Source organism: Hemicordylus capensis, chromosome 6, assembly GCF_027244095.1.
Source record: "Hemicordylus capensis ecotype Gifberg chromosome 6, rHemCap1.1.pri, whole genome shotgun sequence".
In the NCBI taxonomy this organism is placed as follows: Eukaryota; Metazoa; Chordata; class Lepidosauria; order Squamata; family Cordylidae; genus Hemicordylus; species Hemicordylus capensis.
In genome coordinates, this window is record NC_069662.1 from 44,229,466 (window position 1) to 44,251,316 (window position 21,851).

The following is a 21,851-nucleotide window of genomic DNA, read 5'->3' on the forward strand; positions in this document are numbered from 1 at the left end:
GCGGCGGCAGCAGCTTTGCTCTCCTTATCAACATGCTCTACCTCCTCCTTTACATGCAATACATGTGGCTGCCCCATCATGTCTAGTTTAGCTCTCACTTGCAAAGAAAAATGTTTTTGTTAAGACGGTATAACAACAATGAAATATGCATTCTTTTTGTTGTTGAAAACAAGCAATCTATGCACACATGCTCAAGAAATGTGCAGTTTTCTAAATGCAAAAATGGATTTAAATTCATTGGTTTTCTTACACAATTTAAACTTTGATTTAAATCAAATCAATCCACTTATAAGAACATACAAGAACAGCCTTGCTAGATCAGGACCAAGGCCTATCTAGTCCAACATCTTGTTTCACATAGTGGCCCACCAGATGCCTCTGAGAAGCCCACAGGCAAGAGCCGAGGGCTTGCCCTCTCTCCTGCTGTTGCTCCCGTACAACTGGTATTTGGAGGCATCTTGCCTCTGAGGCTGGAGGTGGCTTATAGTCACCAGACTAGGAGCCACTGATAGCACTATCCTCCACTGATGTGTCTAAGCCCCTTTTAAAGCCATCTGAGCTAGTGGCCATCACCACATCCCATGGCAGATAATCCCATAGATTAATTATGTGCTGTGAGAACAAGTATTTTCTTTGGTTGGTCCTAAATTTCCTGGCATTCAGTTTCATGGGATGACCCCTGGTTCTAGTGCTGTGAGAGAGGATGAAAAAATTCTCTCTGTCCACTCTCTCTAAACCAAGCATAATTTTATACACCTCAATTATGTCTCCCTGTAGTCACCTCTTTTCCAAACTAAAAAACTAAAAAGCCCCAGATGCTGTAGCCTTGCCTCATAAGGAAGGTGTTAAAGGCCCCTGATCATTTTGGTTGCCCTCTTCTGCACCTTTTCCAGTTCTACAATATCCTTCTTAAGATATGGTGACCAAAACTGTACCCAGTACTCCAAATGTGGCCACACCATAGATTTGTATAAGGGCATTATAATACTAGCAGTTTTATTTTCAGTCCCTTTCCTAATGATCCCTAGCATGGAATTGGCCTTTTTCACAGCTACAGCATACTGAGTCAACACTTTCAACGAGCTCTCCACCATGACTGCAAGATCCCTCTCCTGGTCAGTCACCGACAGTTCAGACCCTATTAGTGTATATGTGCAGCTGGGGATTTTTGCCACAATATGCATCACTTTACACTTGCTTACATTGAACAGCATTTGCCATTTTGTTGCCTACTCACCCAGTTTGGAGAGATCCTTTTGGAGCTCCTCACAATCTGTTTTGGATTTCACTATCCTAAATAGTTTAGTGTCATCTGCAAATCTGGCCATTTCGCTGCTTACCTCAACTTCTAGATCATTTATGAACAAGTTAAAGAGCACTGGTCCCAGTACAGATCCCTGGGGGACCCCACTTCTTACCATCCTCCATTGGGAAAACTGTTTATTTATTCCTACCCTCTGTTTCTTATCCTTCAACCAATTAGCAATCCACACATGAACCTGTTCTCCTTATATCATGAGGCTATTCACACAATTGTAGAAAATCGGGCCAGCCTCCGCTAGCCCGATTTTCTACAATCGTGAGAACCACCAGGCTCGGTTGCAAGCCTGGTGGTTCTTGAGAGGGTAACCCGCTCAAGTAGCCCACCCCTAAAACCGGGTTTGCGGAGCGAACACTCCACAAACCCGGGTTTTTTTAAAATTGTGAGTAGCCGCGGTGCGGCTCCACGCTGTGGTTACTCACGAGTAGACCCCTGGAGGGGAGGCGAAAAGCTGCCTCCCAGCTCCGGGGGTCTCTCTAGTATGCCCTGCGCGCTCACGCAGGGCATACTGGAGCTTCCGAGGGCCGCACGGCCCCCAAACTCCCCAGCCCCGCTGGCTAGGTCATCGGGCCAGGAATCACGTGGGTGGCCAATCTGGCCGCCTGGGGCTCCCGCCCTACTCATGTGTAGGGAGAGCGGGCTTAGCCCGCAATCCCTGCTTAGCTCCCCAAACCAAGTCTCACTGATTGTGAGACCCGGCTCCCTGACTGCTAAGTTTACAAGAGCCTTTGGTGGGGAACTTTGTCAAAAGCTTTTTGAAAGTCCAAGTATACTATGTCAACTGGATCACCTCTATCCACATGCCTGTTGACACTCTCAAATAATTCCAAAAGGCAAGACTTGCCCTTGCAGAAGCCATGCTGTTTCTCTTTCAGCAAGGCCTGTTCTATATGTTTAACAATTTTGTCCTTAAGTATGCTTTCCATCAATTTACCTGGCATAGAAGTTAAGCTAACTGGCCTGCAGTTTCCTGGATCCTAGATCCCATTTTTTAATGGCAGTTTCCTAGATACTGGATCCCATTTTTTAAATGGAAGTTACATTAGCTACTTTCCGGTCCTCTTGTAGAGAGCCTGACTGTAGGGATAAATTACATATTTTTGCTAGATGAGCAATTCCACTTTTCAGTTCCTTCAGAACTCTTGTGTGGATGTAATCCGGCCCTGGAGATTTGTTAATTTTTAGTTTTTCAAGACAGTTTAGATACAGGCCTGCTCAACTCAGGCCCCCACCCAGCTGTTCTTGAACTACAACTCCCATAATCTCCAGCTACAGTGGCCAATAGGAATACAGTGCCCAATTATGGGAATTGTAGGCCAACATCTGCAAGAGGGCCAGAATTGAGCAGCCCTGGTTTAGAACCTCCTCTCACTTCAAATTGGCCCAGTCTCTTACCTGGCGTTGGCATGTGCTATCTCCCTTACTGTCATTTGACCTCATTGTCCAGCTGTCACATGCTTTCATCTGCTCTGCTCATGGCTCTGCTCTGTCCCCATCTGGTTTATCTGAAAAGTTTGCACCCTCGCACCTTGGGGGATTTTGGCTGCTGAACTAGATACTGCCCAGTTCCTGTCAGCAATCCCTCAGGCATCATTTTAAAAGCTGCCCTGTGACCTTTTTAATGTTAAGCGCCAGCAGTCTGGTTCCATCTTGGTTCAAGTGGAACTCATCCTTTTTGCACAGGCTTTGCTTGCCCCAAAATGCATCCAAGTGCCTGACAAATCTAAACCCCTCCTCCCGGCACCACCATCTCATCCATGCATCGAGACCCCTCAGCTCCACCTGTCTCGCTGGCCCTGCATGTAGAACAGAAAAACACTACCTTGGGGGCCCTGGACTTCAATATGCTACCTAGCAGCCTAAATTTGGCTTCCGGGACTTCACGGCTGCATTTCCCAACATAGTTGGTGCTGATGTGCACCATGACAGCTGACTCCTCCCCAGCACTGCCTAACAGCCTATCTAGACACTGTGTGACATCTGCAACCTTCATACGAGGTAGGTGTGCAGTCAACACCATGTGGTCTACACGTGGGTCACAAACCCATCTCTCTATGCCTCAATTATTGAATCACCCACTACTAGGAGGCCCCCAACCCCCAGAGGAGTATCCTCTGTGCTAGAGGATATAGGCGCATCACCCAAGGAAGATGTCTCTTCTATGGGAGCATTCCCTTCTTCCTAATGTTCTCCTTCCCCGAGACCTTCATTTTCCATGACAACAGAGGAGCTGTCAGCCTGGGAGTGGGATGTCTCTATCACACCCCTAAGGGTCTCATCTACAAACCTCTTTGCCTCCCTGAGCTTCTCCAGGTCAGCCACCTTGGCTTCAAGGGAATGAATTTATTCTTTGGGACCAGGCGCTCTTTGCACAGCGAGAACACCCACAACTTCTGCCCCTCAGGCAGATAGTCATACATGCAACACTCCATCACAATACACTGGGAAGCACACCCTCCTCTGCTGGCATTCTTTCATAACTGGTTTTATTGGCTAAAAAAACCCCACACTCCGCTTCCTTGCTCAACTATCCTATAGGTCACAGCTGCACAACCTCCAGCTGTTATTGGGCTACAGCTTCCATCATTCCTGACTATTGGCCACTATGGCTGGACATTATGGGAGTTGCAGTCCTGCCATAAGTGTTTTAAGCTGTGTTTTGTGTACTTAGCATATGTATAGCACTTTTGAATGTTCAAGGTGTTTTACATGCAATTATCTCCTTGTAATCCTTGCAATAGCTTTGAAGAGTGAGTATATTATTCCCATATTGAAGGGGCAAAGGCTGAGAGGGCATAACTTGCTTAATGCCACCTAGTAAGTTCAGGGCAGAAGTGAAATTTGAACCACTCCCTCTCAGACTCAACACCCCAACCATCTACTTGAAAGTGCTATTCAAATGCTAAGTATTATTATTTATAGCTCAGTTTCTTAGACACTATGCCACACCAACTCTTCCAGATCATCCTCAGTTCTTGTCATTCCTTGCATGGTCCTTGGTTTATGCTTCAAGGTGGCTTTCCTACATATAGTTCAAGCCAATTTGATCAATGTAGGTTGCACGGAAGTGTGCAACATTTCAACTTTTTGCTCATGACAAGCAAATCAGATAACCTACTTGCCATAGTGAGGTACCCACCAAAGGCATCAGGGCTATTTGTGACTATTTGTGGCCCTCTGGGGAAATTTCAAATACCCGCTAATTGTGGCCCTTTCCCATTTCTTTGTGGGAACACCAAAAGCCGTTTCTTTGTGTTATTCCACGCAGCAGTTAGGGAGTTGCTACAGTGCAGTTTCTTCACATGTCAGTGGGATAACATGACACGGCCTAGGCCACATGGGAGAAGCCACACTGCAGTTCCTAACTATTCCAAACTTGGCCCCAATTTCCCAACTAATAAGCCAGTTAGGAGCTGCAGCGCGAGCGCCATCCATGCAGACCAGAGCTTCCCACATTATCCTAGTAGCATAGGAAGCTTCAGTCCACACTGTAACAGCTCCAACACCAACAATGCAATGAGTGGGGGCTAAGATCCCAATTTATCACTACCAAAAACTGAGGTATGGGTGAAATAAAAATGCTTGCACCACTACATCTGCATCAGTCCTTCTCTTCAAAGGTAGGCACCAGGAAGTTTTTCACACCCGGCTTTTTGTTCACATCTCCTCTGGAATAAAGTCTGTGCAAGCTATCGCCGGATTTATATCTGGGGTTTAAAACAAAATCAACTTTTTGCATCGTTTTTTGGGGGGCCACTTCCAACTTGCAGTAGAAGCTCACAGACAACCTGCTGCAAAGCCTACTGTCTGGGAAAGCTCCAGTTTTTCCAGCTGTTGCAAATGCTGCATGGCCCACCTGTGTCTGAGATGCCTTTTGTGCTAGGAAGACTAGAATGCAGGCAGGGAGGTGGGGAGAGAAACAGATTGAAGAGACTGAAAAAGAAAGAAAAAGAGGCCATGGAAGTGCAGAGAGCTGGCTGAGGAAAGTGTGTGTGGGGGGGGGAGTATCTGAGTTGAGTGAAGAGAGACCTATTGTGTTGCAGAGGGGCAGGGAGGGGGAATGCTGTGAGATGAGGAAGGAGGAGGAGAGAGTAGCTCAAAAAAATTAAAAGATCTGAGGTGGTGAAGGAAAAAGAGAGAGAGAGAATGCAGTGAGTTGCAGAGGAAAAAGGGAAAGTAACAAAGACAAGGTTACAGAGAGTTCTGTGGGTGGTGGAACAGAAAAAGAGAGGAGTAATAGAGATGGGGCAATGAACTGTGTTGGTGCAGAACATATGCTATGGCTTCAGAGGAAGAACAGAGCATATACCCTGGAGTAGAGAGAGAGAGAGAGAGAGAGAGAGAGAGAGAGAAACTGTGGTGCAGAAGGAAAGAAGCACACTCCTCCATGGGGCCCAGGGATAAAAGGGAGCTTAATAGAGAATGTTAAAAAGAAAACACAGTTAACACTGTAACAAAACTGCTTTACCGCTATTAAGATCGCAACATGGCCCTCTTGAGTTAATAAACATGTAAAAGTGGCTCTCACAGTGATTTGAGTTGTACAACGCTTGACTCACAACCCCCTCCCCTCCCTCCAGAGTCAGTATCACACCAAGAATTCAGGATAAAGGCCGTGATCAAGCAGGCATATACCATGGCAAGTCAAGAAAAAATCCAATAAATGTCAATGAAAAGTGAAACTGAAAAATGGGGGATGGGAAATGGGGAGGAATGAGGGGAAGGAATTATCTATGTATCTCTTTTTTAGCAAACATTTCTCCCAACTATGGTCATTGCTGCCTTCTTGCAGACAAAGGCACAGCAGGTTAACCTCCACTTACCCTTGGTGTCAAATCAATTATGTACAGTTGGGATATTGTACTGTTGTCACTGAAAATAAACACATGGACCTAACATGGATATACTAAGAGTGCTTGGGGAACAGCACAACTGTTCTCGCAAAAATAATTTAGCATACGCACACACTAGAACTTGTGGATGTACACATTTATAAAAGACAGTTTCCATATTCTATACAGTACTGCAAATACCCAGGCTTTTAATTAAATACTGTTTTAATCGTTTTAACAAAATTTTAAATTGTTGTAATGTTTTAACTTTTTTGCAGTCATTTGTTTTAACTAATGTTTAAAAAAAACAAAAAACTGTTATTTGTTTTAACTCTTTGTTGTCATTTATTTTGTTTTGTTGGAAACTGCCCAGAGATGTAAATTTTGGGCGGTATAAAAATATGTGGAAGGAAGGAAAATCACAAGTCAGATGTACAATGGAGTCTGTCTGCCTCTCTGTCTCTTGAACTGTTCTATCAAAGTAATCTGCCATCCATGACCCTAAGGAGGAGGGGAGCAACTTGTTTTCAGTATGCCTGGTCCTAGCAATGTAATACAGGCAAATGTTGTTCTGACCCCCCACTCCACCCCACCCCGCCCCTCCTTCCACCCAACTGACAGGAATAATTGCACAACCAGTATGTGGCTTGTGTAGTCTAGAGGGCAGCATCCTGCTCTGTGTGTGGGAGTGTCCCGGGTGCGGGTGGGGGAAGGGAGGCCTCTGACTTTCCCCAGTAACCTTTCCTATTCTTCTGCTTGAACACTACAGCTGCCATGTGAACAGACCCCCTTGGTAATTGTCGTTTGCCCTGCAGGCTGAACATTTTCATGCATTACAAAAACCAACTCATAACACATCTATTTTCAGCCACTGGGGGGTAGAGGGAGAAGAGTTCATTCGGACAGGCTTTGAGACAGAAGAAACAGCCGTCAAACTTATCCAAACCAGCCGCCCCCCCTTTGTGCCCATCAAGCTTCTCAATTTCTTGTGCAAGAGGAAAAGGGCTCTCCTTTTCCACAAATTCAAGACCACAAAACACAGCGCCTCAAATGAAGGGTGACATTTGCTGCTAACTGAAAGCACTCTTTACTGTTTTTGTGAGCACAAAAGGAGTGCTGATGATGGAGGATACAAAAAGGGAACATAATGAGCACACCCGCCTGCAGCCAGAGACGTCACAAACACGCAAGCCTGGCAGTCGGGGAAGGTCATGGCTTTATTTAATTTTCAAAAACAGCAGAGCAATTCTGAATTGCTTTAGAGTATGGTGCTTGTTTGTGCAAGATACAAAAATAGGAAAACATTTCATTGGCTTTCCCTGTGCCATCCAACAGATATCACTGGGCAACCATGCAAAATGTCCAGCTCTCCAAATCAACAATAGGACACCAAACATGAAAGCAATGCATCCAGTTTTATTTTTAAAATAAAACAAACACTCTACATCTGATGTTGCAAGAGTTCACAGAGGCAGCTTTGCCACAAGCAAGAACTGAAGTATTACACGCAGACCATTAACAGGACGGAAAGAAAGAAAGAAAGAAAGAAAGAAAGAAAGAAAGAAAATGTGCCAACTTACCAACAATCGTATAAGCCAATACCAATCCGGGAGCATGTTACAGATAGATTACAACACTGCAGAGTGACAAACTGTTAGCATGGAGTTGGGAAACTGACCTACTTGTCAAACGCACACACGTCACCAGTAGGCTATGCACACAACTGGGGGAAACACGCAGCAAAGGTAGCAGATTAAGCAGTGCTTTGGAGTTTTGCAAGCTAACAGAGGGCACTTGCCGTTGTTCCACTGTTGTTCCACTGCCTGGGCCAGTCAGATGGGGGAATCCTGCTTTATCAGCAACTCAAGCCCAGCCATATCATCCAGGAAGTGGTGCTTGCAAAGAGCCACCCCCAACACTTCACAGCACTGCAGGGAGGAACAGTTAAAGGCAACGGGCCTTCTATCACTGACAGATGTTTGTGACTGCCCTGGCACAGGCAAACGTTTCTTAAGAGCACTCTGCACAGCCTACTTTCTTGCCAAGCAGCATTCCCCTCCAGAACCCCCAAATGTGCTTGCATGCAGGTCAATTGCTTTCTTCTTTCTGCAAGGGCTAGAAAAGGACTGGGGGAAACCATGTATCGCGAAGGAATGAAAAGTGAAAGAACCAAAAAACTGAAGGCTCAATATTGTTCATCTTCAAAAACTGAAGAGATAATAAACAAAACAAAAAATGCCACAAATATAACACTTTCACTATTAGTAAAGCTGGAAAACAAACTACAAGTCAGCTAGTGTTGCTTCTTATCCTACATACAGTCTAAGAGGAATTTCTGTAATAAAGGCTTTAAATGACTCATTTTCTCATAATTTTCTTTTTTCTGTGTTTGGTTTCAACACAACGCGCAGACCTCTTTGGGGGCACTAGAAAATCACAAGTCAGAATACAAGGAACTTCTGCTTAGCTCGGAAGTCACTGAGTCAAATGGACTGAGTAAAGCTCAGTTACCAGAAACTCCCTCCCACCTACACCATGACAACGATAGCCAAACCCCAGACATAGACGGGAACATCTTCCTCGCACACACACACTTCACTAATCACCCTGAGCAAAGACAGTTATTGGAGAATTAAGGGCAAAACCATGAATTTTGTGCACCAACAACCTTTGTCGTGGAGCAATGTGACAACCAAACCTGGGAGATCATGAAGATGCACCATTCCACTAGGTTATTTGGTCTCAGAATGGAACCTCCACCCCCACCCCCAGCTAAATGAGTGTGAAGGAACTACTGGTGTGTCAGAATAAGGGGTTACCTCACAGGCAACAAACCTTCATATTTCTAGAAAGAATAGCAAAGATCAATAGCTCCAAATCAAGAGGTAGACGGCCTCTCCATGGAACAATTTGGAATAAAGTGGCTCACTCAATTTCCCACAGAAATTCATCTGTGTAGCTATGATTTAGTGCTGGGAAATAACAGGTCACAGGCTCAAACCAGCACCCACACACACTATCCTTTTTTGTGCTCTCCAACCACCCTGCCTTTTGCTCATGCTGGTAGCTAGGCAATAGCTGGAGATCAATGTTCCCTCTAACAGGGGTTCCCAGACATTGTTGACTACAACTCCCATAATTCCCAGCCAAATGCCATTGAAGCTGGGGATGCTGGGAGTTGTAGTGAACAACATCTGGGAATCTCTGTTAGAGGGAACACTGCTGGAGATGGGCTTTTGAAGCTTCAAGTATTAGCAGCCTAGATTCTTCCAACACTGTCTTCCAACACAGATAGAAAAAACAACAACTTGCATGTTGCTTCTCACCCAATTACGCTGCACTTCATCCTTAAACTGCACAAAGTGAAATTTTGGTTAAAAATGACCAAGTATTTACAGCATGAAAATGCATTAAAGCAGGGATTCTCAAACTTGAGTCCCCAAATGTTGCTGGAATACAACTCTCATCATCCCCCAGCCTTGGCCACTGTGGTTGGGAATGATAAAAGTTGTATTCCAACATCTGGAGAGCCAAATTTGAGAACCTCTGCATTAAACATATTTAACGTCAACACTGTAACAAAAGAACAAAACAAACCAAGATTTCTACAACAAATTAAAAAATAGATGTGAGCATCTATTATATATTTCTGGAAGGTATCCACAAGAGACTGCAGAAAGGCTTATTCCCATTGCATTTTTTTTTTCTAAATTCAGCCCTTCACACCAACAGCACACAGCCTCCTCTGTTCCTAGGCTCTGTGTGAAGTTTTCCTTCCAGAACAGGGAAGGGTCACTTTGTCACTCATCTCAATCCTCTAGTGATTCTGTTTATTTCTTCTAGTCCCCATCTTCATAAAAAGGAACATTGGCTTCCTGTGAAGGGTTCTTTTTCCGTGTTCGGCGCTTATCAGAGAAGGTTGTGCACTGAGCATGCTCAAGACTGGACTGGATCACATGACATAATCATATGACATAATCCACCCCAGGACAGTACCTCCAGTGACGGTTGCTGGTATCTATCATGTTTCTTTTTAGACTATGAGCCCTTTGGGGAAAGGGATCCATCTTATTTATTTGTTATTTCTCTGTGTAAACCGCCCTGAGCCATTTTTGGAAGGGCAGTATAGAAATCAATCAATCAAATAAATAAATAAATTCCTGCTGGAAGCCACCTCCCAACCCCAGTTGGCAATGAGTGTGGAAAGTCAATTGGAGAGAGCTGAGTTAGGTAGATCTGTATTAAGGAAACAGCTTGGACAGACAGGGAAAAGAGAAAACACAGCATCTGAAGTAAAAACAAGTGGGAGAGATATATGTACACCGAAAAGGAATAAGAAGAGAAAACAGACCTAAACACTGTGACCCTGAGAGCAGTCTCCCCCATAAAAGAGGTGAAAACGAGAACAAACAAGTATGTGTGTTCGTATGTTCCCTCCCAAGCGGAAAGCAAATGCAGGCTATACATCCGGGTAGGGCTGATGAGCTCCGAACACAAGGAAAAAGAACCCTACATGATAAGCCAATGCTCCTTTTCCCCCTGTGTTGGAGCTCATCAGAGAGGGACTTGCCCAAGCTAAGAAGAGTATACAGGGAGGGAAGGATGTTGAAGGACCGTGTGGCTGAAGGCGGCCTGGTGGGTAGAGAAGGAGATCTTGTAGTGTTGGATGAATGGAGAAATCGAGAATCATGTGGCTGCTTGGCAAATCTCTGAAAATTGTGTGTGTGTGTGTGTGTGTGTAGAAAGCCACAGATGTGGCCGCACTTCTGGTGGAATACACGGTTATACCTCCCGGCAGAGGAAGGTTAAGTGACTTGTAGGTGAGGAGGACGCAGGACTTGATCAAACTCGAGAGGGTGGCCTTGGAGACCCTGTTGCCCAGGGTAGGTGGATGAAACAAAACAAAAAAGGAGTCAGACTTGCAAAGGTCCTTGGTGCGTCTAACGTAAATGTGTACAGCCCTGCGCACGTTGAGGTTATGCCAGAGTCTTTCTCTGGGGTGGGATGGTGAAGGGCAAAAGGAAGGGATAACAATCTTCTGTGACCTATGAAAGGTAGAGTTGATCTTAGGGAGGAAGGTAGGATCAAATCTAAGGTTAAAGGAATGGAAGTGGAAAGTACACAATTCTTATGTATGGAGAGAGCACCTAGCTTGGACACCCTACCAGTGGATGTAATGTCTACAAGGAATAGCACCTTGAAGGATAAGGTCTTCAGGGGGATAGAAGAGAGAGGTTCGAAAGGGGACTTGGTCAGAGAGCGTTCAAAACTTTGTTAAAGTTCCAGGATGGGAAACGCTGAACTGGAGGAGGTGCTATGTTGGCTGCTCCCCTAAGAAACCATGAAATATGTGGGTGGAGAGAAGAGGTGCCCGTAGAAATGAGGGAGATGTCTAGTACTGATGTAAGTACTGAAGCTTGACGGCGCAAAGTATTGGGTTGAAGACATAGGTCCAAACCAGCTTGAAGGAAGGTGAGCACTTCTGGAACGCCAGCAAACAATGGATCCTTGTGATTGGCGTGTGACCAGCGGAGAAAAGAAGCCCAGGTAGCCTGGTAGACTCTGCTTGTGGAGTGTCTTCGAGAGGCCAAGATGGTGCTTTGTACCGGCTTGGTATAGCCCTTGGAGGCTAATTTTGCGTGTTCAATCTCCAGGTGAAGAGCTGTAGCCACCCTGGGTCTGGATGGAGAAGAGGACCTTGGGAGAGCATATCTGGGCAACTGGGGAGTTGCCAAGGGGGTCTGACTGACAGATCAAGAAGGTCAGGAAACCAAGGTCTGCGAGGCCAGTGGGGAGCAATGAGGATGACCTCTGCCTGTTCTTGTACCATCTTCCGGAGGACTTTGGTGATTATCGCCATGGGGGGGGGGAGGCAGCAGAGTCCTTGGCCTCGGTGATGTTAAGGCGTCCGCTGATTCCACCTGAGGGGAGTAGAACCTCATGAAGACGCGAGGGAGGAGATGGTTGGCAGGGGATGTAAAGAGGTCTACCTGGGGGCGTCTGAAGGTTGTTGGCAGTGCAGAGGGAATGTGCAGACCAGCCGGTTCCCCCTCAGACACTGGGCCCATCCTGGGTGAGGGCAGGGATACCAGGGGATATCTCGAAGGGCGCTAGTAATCCACCCCAGTAGGAACTGGTTTATGAACATGGCAAGAACATGGCAAGTATTTTCTCATCACACAACAGAGGAGCAGGAATCATGTTTCCAGTGGCAGAGAACTTAAAAATATCTACAGCAGAAATCTAACCATGATTTTCAGAATCTTTGGAATTAAGATGTCTACTTGCATCCACACAGGATTGTTGGTCAGGGCAAATGGAAGCCGTAGCACTGTTTGTTTCCTCCTCTTCATTGCTTCTACTATATGGCTCTTTTATGCACTGAGCCACCTCTTGGTGTCTGTCCAGTGGTCTACCTTCTCCTCCCCCAGAAAGATCTTTCCTGGAGCACCCTCTCTTTCACCTTGCCTTCGGCAGGAGAAGACATGCTCTACATACATAAGGACTCTGGTTCAAACCCTGCAACTTCCTGCTAAAGATCTACTGCCAGTCAGTGTGAACAATACTTGGGCTATATAAACCAATGATCTGGTTCACGATAAGGCAGATTGATATTCCCCGCCTCCTACCCATTAATCAGACATTCACCTTTTCCTTCAATCCTGTGTTGTCTACCAAATGTAGATAGTGAGAGCAAAGATAATGCCGAATCTGTGCTCTACACAGCATACAGTGAACGAGACATGGCTAACACTAGATACAAATTTCTACTTGTTATAGATAGGTGTGATACACACACCCAGTGGTGTGGTGCTGCAGATATGGGCATGGACACAGTCCTGGTACTTTCTCCCCTCCAGGGTCTCAGCAGAGACGCAAAGCCTTTGGCTTCCTACATGGAAATAATGTGCTGCTCTTGCTATTCCAACTGTTTATTACCATTTCCCTCTGTGCTGGAGCTTATCAGCAATGGGGATCAGTCACTGAGCATGCTTGAGACAGGCCGGAAATAGCTGGAAGTTTATTCCTCTCACCAGGTGGCGCCATCCCCAGTTCCAGTCCTTTCTGCTCGAGACTTGCACGCTGAAAATTTTGTTCTGCCAGGATTTGCTAATTACTATAGAGATTTCTGTTCTTTTCTCCTCTTTCCACTTTAAAGTGTGCAAGGGCGGGAAGGGAGTTTTCCTTAGGTCTCTTTTTGTTATTTTGCCAATAATTTTCAAACAATTTTTACTTTAAAGATTTGGCCGATTGGCTTCCTTTTACTTTCAGTTTTAATGTTTTTTCTATCTGCTCAGCTTTTTGTTCTCCATTTTGGAGCTTGCCCATGCCAAAGAACCGCTGGGAGTTTCCCTATCAGAGGGATCCCTTGTGCCAGAACAGGCTCAGTTAGCCTTGCCACCTGCTCTAACGGCGGCAAGGCTAACTCTCCACTCTGCCGTCGCCTCGTACCTTCCCGCCCAATGTAACCTATTGGCGTAAGGAATTTTTTGACAGAGAATGCCTGTCGCTCCTTCTGCAGCCACAACTACCGTCTCAGCCCGAAGCTCCACAGCAGCCTCTCCCTCCCGCACCCCATCGGCACCCACTTTGCCTGCCAGGCCACATCGCCCCAATAGACACCTCTCCTCCTCTTCTCCAGACTCTAGTCCTAGGAGAGAGGCAATTCCCCTATTGAAGAGAAGGCACTTTGCCCCAAGACCACTGTAAAAAACAAGAGACACCGTCCATTGTCCTCTTCGGGGGAGGAGGCTAAGCTCAAGGGCCCTAAACGCCCATGTGTACCTAGAATTCCGGTTCAGCCGGCTATCCCTGCTGTTCCAGCGATGCTACCCATTCTGACTGCTCATACCCAACCATCCATTCAATACCTGCACCCCGCTCCCCCGAACCTTCCTCCCCTTCCACCTTGAACCTGCCTCTGATCCTGATTCCTCTGTGCCTTTGGGTCTTAAAGAATCAGATAAGGAAGAGGGAGAACTGTCCGGAGGAGGAAACCACTCCAGCGGTACCTATATCCCCGTGCCTTTTTTCATCAGCAGACTTCAGATGTTCTCCTAAGGCTAAGTGGGCTACCAATGATGTCTCTCCTGCAGACATTCCTCAATTTTCTGAACTAGATCAAAATGTTTTCCCTTCTTCCTCAGGCCCCTCGACCTCGACAAGCCTGGTTCACGGACCTGGGCAACCTCTCAGTACAACCTCCCTGGCGCCTTCCATCTTGCCCGGACCTCCTGCCACATGGGCCCATATGGCACCCAGATCCCACGTGGCTCCAACTCTGCATCTGGAAGTTGAGCGTGAAAAAATTAAGAAAGGAAGAATATTCGCAACAGGTTCTAGACGCCATCATTGCTTCTCGCCGCACAGTTACCCAGCATATCTACCAAGCCACTTGGGCAGCTTTCTCCAGATGGTCCCACAGAAATGACATTAGTCCGGCCTCAGCTGGGGTTCCTGAGGTCCTAGCGTTCCTTCAATCGGGCTTAGAGCTACGACCTAAGCCATCTACCTTGAGAAAACAAGCCTCAGCTCTGACTTCAGTCTTGGACATTTCGGACCCTGGTACCCAATCTCTGCATCCTTACATATCTTATTTCCTAAGGGTGGCATCCAATTTGGCTCCCCCTCCAATTCATCATTTTCCCTCATGGAATCTTAATAAAGTCTTACATGCCCTCACGTCTCCTCCATTTGAACCTCTGCGTTCCGTACCGTTGAGAATTTTTGCATATAAGACCCTTTTCCTGGTGGCCATCACCTCCGCCCGCAGGGTTTTGGAGCTCTGAGTTCTCTTGGTCCAGAAAGAGTTGTGCATTTTTCAACTGGACATGGCTATCCTGAGATTGGACAAAACCTTTTTGCCTAAGGTCAACACTGTGTTTCACCATTTCCAGGAGGTCATCCTGCCCTCCTTCTGCCCTAATCCTTCCCACCACAAGGAAAAGCTCTGGCACAAGCTGGACGTCCACCATGCCTTATGTATTTATATTCGATGCACTAAGGACTCTAGGGTGTCGGATGCACTCTTCGTTTCCTTCTAACCCCGTACTGTGGGCCAGAAGGTTTTTAAATCCATGTTGGCAGCCTGGATTAGAACTTGCATAAGACTTGCCTACAAGTCCCAAGGATCGGTTCCGCCATCGGGAATCACAGCTCATTCCACCCACAGCGCAGCAGCGTCTGTGGCCTTTTCCACACAGGCCCCCTTGGCCGACATCTGCAGGGCAGCTACGTGGGCTTCAGCCATGCCTTTCATCCATCACTACAAGATCACTTCCTTCGCATCATCTCAAGCGGCCTTTGGCTGTAGGGCACTACAACTGGTTGTCTGAAACATCCACTCCCAACCTCTTCTTCGGGACTACTGCTTAGACATCTCCCATTGCTGATGAGCTCCACACAGGGGGGAAAGGAACATTGGTCTTACCCGTGAAGGGTCCTTTTTCCCTGTAGCTGGAGCTCATCAGACCCTCCCGGATGTTTAATCTGCAAGTCTCTCCATCTCCTTTAAGTACATAGTTAGGAAGGGTATACATTCTGTTTTTGAGTGGAGGCATTTCTCAGCGTTCATAGTTTCTGCCTTCCCTCTATGTTTTTCTGTAACCTTCCGAGTTTTTCCTTCTATACTTTTCTAACACAGTCATTCCTGGGTCTTTATATCCTTTAGCGCTGTATCAACTTGGGTGACACTCTTCGCTCCAGTCCCGGAACTGGGGATGGCGCCACCTGGTGAGAGGAATAGACTTCCAACTATTTCCAGCCTGTCTCGAGCATGCTCAGTGACTGATCCCCATTGCTGATGAGCTCCAGCTACAGGGAAAAAGGACCCTTCATGGGTAAGACCAATGTTCCTTTCTCCCTGTCTTAGGAACATAGGAAGCTGCCTGATTCTGAATCAGAACATTGGTTCATCTAGCTCAGTATTGTCTACACTGACCTGCAATGGCTCTCCATGATTTCAGGCAGGAATCTCTTCTATCTGGAGATGCTGCCAGGGATTGAACCTGGGACTGTCAGCATGCAAGTTCTACAGGGGACTAGTATCTCACACTTGTGAATTTGTAGACTACAGATTTAAGGCAGTATGACTTGATGGGTTGGGTATTGTTTGATGCTTTTCTTGCAAATAATGTACCATAAAGCCTCAACAAATATTCCAGGAGTGGAATTTCAGGTGTTACTGTGACAAACTGTGAAGAAGACAGAGTCCTAGAAGACCTAAGCCACATCCTGGTTGTATGCTGAATTCTGGTCAAAAACAAAAACAGAACAAAATACATCTTGAAGAGACCAACATCCTATGTTAAGCCCTTGCAGATGCAAGAAATTCAGAGTCTTTTAGGTTTGCTTACAAATGAAAGCATTTTCTGAGAACCCAGTAAGGATGACCTTATCAAAGACATTGAGAAACAACCCACTGTCCTGAGGCAGGAGTCTGAAGATCTTATCCATGCACACACACCCTAAATCTGCCTATAACAGTCGTATTCTAGGCAGGCTATGTATTTAAAACATCTAAATCTGCATTTAAAACATGGTTTTGTATTCTATTCTACTAGTCCTGGAGAGGAACAAGGAGCTACAGAAGACACAAAAACACTTCGCTTGACCACAGGAAATCCTGCTTCTTGGGCTTCTAAGATTTCACTAGTTACAGCCCATTCTCAGGATGCTGAATTCTGTGTCCAAGGCAGATACCATTCAGTGACACGCAGCCTGGTCATAGAAGCGCAGAATACACTGCCCTGACCGTAATGAACCACAGGTACGAGAGGCCGTAAAATATATTCTTGGATCAAGCAAGCCGCAAAACCATACAAATGAGACAAACAAAATTCTCCTACCTTCACCAGACAATCTCTGTGACCTTCAGAAGCAGACTGCCTCTGAGATACGCAAGGTATCAATGAAGTAGTAACAAGAGGGCTGGAATCAATATCAGTGTCTCTGCAATATGAGCTTCTGCAAATTCATATATTCTGAACCAAGTTCAACAAAGACAGATGAGAATGACACCCACCCACACCAGAGCTGCTATTAGCCAAGCTGCTACTACCCAAACGTCCATTTTAATGTAAGAACAATGTTCTCCAGTTCTCAACTTCTGCACTTCCATTTCCATCTTAGTGGAATGGGATGTAAGCTTACAGAGGATGTAACAAGCAGGGAACTGGCAAGGAAGGACAGCGATATAGCTCTTGACACAAACGTCACAGTGCCACACCCTTCTCCTTTCCACAACGCTCTTCATTTTGACCTACTTGAGCCGAGCTTGTAGTGGTTGGTGGCTGTGAGCCTGAACAAAAAGTGAGTTGCAGCAGCGCATCACTGCCATCTTTTTGTTGTTTAAAGTTTTATGAAGAAAACAAAGAAGAAGACCAAATGCAAAGGAGGACATGTTTCATTTAACTTCAACAGTTGTGTAGAAGAGGGGAATTCCACAAATGCAGCTTTTCTCATTCCTGCATGGTTAGCTGCATGTGCAGGACCCCTGTTCTTCTTGCATTTGGTTACCCTAAATCAACAGTCATGTATAGTTAAAAATTGGTGTCATACTGAAGATTGGAGTCTGAAAAGGTTGAAGAAAGAGTAACCACTGAAGAAGACTGGACCATCATTCCAAGCAACTCTGGAGTTTCTCAAAAATTTCACAAGGGGTCCTCAATAAGAAGATGTGAAAGGGAACTCTCAAAGGTAGAAAGGTTGAAAAACATTCTTCTAGAAGTCCCTGACAACTGTTACGGCTGGGGAGAGAATATTGAGATTTGCTACCCCTTGAGTTGTGTCCCACTGAAACCAGGACCTTCACCTTGTTTCATCAAAAGTGTCAAGTTTCTCCTAGTTCCCTCCCCAAAGACAAACTGTGAGCTAGCACCAACAAGTCATGGCAGGTTTTCGTTCAGGTTCCACGTGAACCGTGTTATCAGGTGGCTGACTCAGCATGACTGGCTTGTGATTCTTGAGTTTATGAGCCAGTGTCATAAATATGGCTTCATGATCATTGTCATTTGGATTTTTAGCAGATGTGTGCGTAAGTGGAGACCAATGCCCATAGGAAAGAGGAGACAGATAGAAAATACTTAGGAAGAAGATTATAAGGAGGAAGAAAGAGACAATAGATTTCTCCAGTACTGGGAACGGTTTAATCGTTTTGGCGAAGTAAAGTACATTTCTCCAAAGAGCTGGTATTTTGGCAGCAAGCATGAATTGTTCCCTTCATTAAGCAGGGTCCACCTTGGTTGCATTTGAATGGGAGACCATATGTGAATACTATAAGATATTCCCCTTAGGGGAATGGGGTTGCTCTGGGAAGAGCATCTGCATGCTTGCATACAGAAGGTTCCAAGTTCCCTCCCTGGCATCTCCAAGATAGGGCTGACAGAAACTCCTGACTGCAACTTTGGAGAAGCCACTGCCAGTCTGTGTAGATGAGCTAGATGGACCAATGGTCTTACTCGGTATTAGGCAGCTGCCTATGTTCCTAAATTCTGCAAGTATTTTCACTGTGAATGTCTTTTCAGCCAAATGAGGATATTTTAATGAGCTCATAGTTATATAAAATGAAATAAACTTTAAATAATCAAACAAGTAAAAAGGCCTAGGGATAGGAGAAGCTTGGGGGAGGGTCCAGAAGGTGGTCCTGGGGGACTACTGCTCAGCTCCGTGGCCACTGGCCTACAGGGTTCCTCAGGGTTCGGTTTTGTCCCCCATGCTGTTTAACATCTACCTGAAACTGCTGAGAGAGGTCATCCGGAGACTTGGACTGAGTTGTCAGAAATATGCAGAAGACACTCAGCTCTATCTCTCCTTGTCACCTGATCCTAGGGAGGCAGTGGATGTCCTGAATCGGGGGCTGGAGGCAGGCTAATAAATTAAGACTGAATCCGGACAAGACGGAGGTAATGTTGGTCAGTAAGAGAGCACATTGGGATGAGGAGATTCTACCGGTTCTGGATGGGGTTGCACTCCGCTTGAAGGAGTAAGCACGCAGCTTGGGGGTATTGCTGGACCCGGCTTTGCTTTTGGAAGTTCAGGTGGAGGCGGTGGCCAGGGCTGCCTGTGCATGACTTCGGCTAATGCGCCAGCTGCATCCCTTTCTCAAGAAGGCAGATCTGGCCACAGTTACCCATGCCTTAGTCATATCATGGCTGGATTACTGTAACACGCTCTACGTAGGCCTGCCCTTGAAGAATATTCGGAAACTGCAGCTAGTGCAAAATGCGGCAGCTAGGATTTTATCTGGAGCTGCCTGCTGGGATCGCATCACATCCATTTTGAAAGAGCTGCACTGGTAACCAGTTTGTTTCCAGGTCCAATTCAAGGTCCTGGTTTTGACCTTTAAAGCCCTTAACGGTTTGGGCCTGGGATACTTGAGGGACCTCCTGCTCCCAAGGGTTGCTGCCCGCTTAACGAGGTCATCTGAGGGGGCTCTGCTCTGGGTGACAGCACCGAGGGAGGCTTGGCTGTCGTGCATGCGGGACAGGGCCTTCTCTGTTGCTGCCCACAGACTCTGGAATGCTCTCCCGGTGGCTATTTGCTCCTCAATCTCCATCACAGTTTTTAGAAAGCATTTTAAATCTTGGCTTTTTACCCAGGCTTTTAAATGATTGTCTCTACGGCTGCTTCTTTGTATTTTGTATGGTTATTTTATGCTTGTATTTTAAATATTTTTAGTTAGACCTATGTTTTTATATTTTAGCTTATATTTTAATTGTGTAATTGTTATAGTCTTGTTTTAATTTTTGTGTGAACCGTCTTGTGATTGTTTTAATGAAAGGCGGTATATTAATTTAACAATACATAAACAAATATTGGACAGAAAGGGAATGGATGGGCAAAGGAACTTGGAATTTTAGGGCCGAACCACATGTTATATCAAGCATGTGATTGGGGCTGACATGCTTGTCTTTTATTTATTTGCTACATTTTTATACCGCCTTTCTGCCTTGACAAAGGCACCCAGAGCGGTTTAAAATATTAAAAGAAGCAAATTACAGAAGTGTAATAAAACTTTGTCTTAGGCTGTTGGTCTTTTCAGGAGCTGAGGACAAGAGCTCCCTGGCCTGGGTGCCTCCTTTCTTGCCTTCCTCTCAGGGCACACTGGTCTTTCAGTACTTGTGGGAAGGTGGTGGGGGCTACCCCAAGAGTCCTGACAGGCCAGAGCTGGTCTCTTTGGGGGCCGATGTTATGCTCTCCCCTGGCCTGGGCACCTCCTTTCTTGCCTTCCTCTCAGGGCACACTTTTAGTCTAGTTTCCAGTAGGCTTATCAGATCACCCAGCATTCTCTGTGTGTGTCCATCCGTGTGCCCATGAGTCCGTCCCCCACAATCAACTTCACAATGCCTGGACCAATATGAACCAAATTAGGTACCGTTGTAGGTACACATAGGGACACCTCAACGGCATCCACCACAGTTCAAGGTGGCGGACACGTAAACCTTTGAGCCAGAGGTGGACTGACTTGTGGACCGCCTAACTGATTTGAACCAAATTTGCTACAGCTGTAGGAACACATAGGGATGCCTCAATGGTGTGGTTTGTAATGATGTCACCCATCCCAATTCAAGATGGCAAATGCGTTAATGTTTAAAGAACAATTGGGCTTACTTGTGGACCGAACTGATTTGAACTAAATTTGCTACAGTTGTAGTGAGTGACACACAGGGACACCTCAACAGTGTGGTTTTCGATGATGTCATCCACCTCAATTCAAGATGGCGGATGCAAGAACATTTGAGGTGCAATTCAGCTAACCTGTGAACCGCCTAACCAATTTAAACCAATTTGCTACAGGTGTAGGGACACATAAAGACGGCTCAAGGGCGTAGTTTATAATGATGTGATCCACCCTGATTCAAGATGGCGGACACATGAACATTTGAGGTGTAAGTGGGAACCAATTTGGATCAAATTTGGTACAGTTGTAGGGATACATAGGGACACCTCGAACCCATAGTTTGTGATGATGTCATCCACCCCAATTCAAGATGGCAGATGTATGAATGTTTGAGGTGCAATGGACTAACTTGTGAACTGTCTAACCGATTTGGACCAAATTTAGTCCAGTTGTAGGGATAGTGAAAGGAAAGTAGGTAGATTAGTTTTTACTAGAACTGGTTTATAACTTAAGCCAGAAGAGAGTAAAAGCAGGATTGGGCTGTTGTGTGGGCTTTAACTCTTTGCCCCATAGCAGTCCTTATCTGCGCACCCCCCTTGCAACTGCTATTTTCCCCAGAGGGAAACAGCAGCTGTGAGGGAGCCTGATCCAGATCAAGACCCTGGTGGGGCAAAGCGTTCCCTCATCTCCCCAGGCTATGGTCTCAATACTGATCACTGCCTCACAACACACATTGCTGCCATTATTCGTTATTGAAAAGACCAAGCAGAGCAGCCTCAAACTCACGCTTAACATAATGCACAGTTTGGCCCTTAGAGATAAAACTAAGAAGCCATGTGGGTAGGAAAACCAAAGGCTGTTTAGAGATAGAGGGCTGAATTTCATGTAGTTGTTTGAACAAACTAGCCACAACTTTGTCTGCACATTTCTAATTATTAGAATTCCTTTGGAAGGGATCAACAGATGTATAGATGGGAACAATTCTGTAGATATGGTATACTTTGCTATCAAAAACAATTGACCCAATTTCTTACAGAAAGCTAGTTCAGTTCAGCTCATCCACATATGTGATGTAGCA

General features: G+C 45.8%; 1 protein-coding gene across 4 annotated transcripts in view; it reads right to left on the minus strand.

The window, feature by feature from the left end:
- LOC128331647 (signal transducer and activator of transcription 5B) overlaps positions 1–21,851 on the minus strand; it is a 68,501-nt gene that overhangs the window by 40,969 nt on the left and 5,681 nt on the right. The window contains exon 3 of one of the 4 annotated variants that reach the window (XM_053265291.1): positions 7,952–8,081. The exons of the other annotated variants lie outside the window; for them this stretch is intronic. The gene's annotated coding sequence lies outside the window, so the exon portion shown is untranslated. The remainder of the gene's footprint in view (positions 1–7,951; positions 8,082–21,851) is intronic. 4 annotated transcript variants of the gene reach the window in all.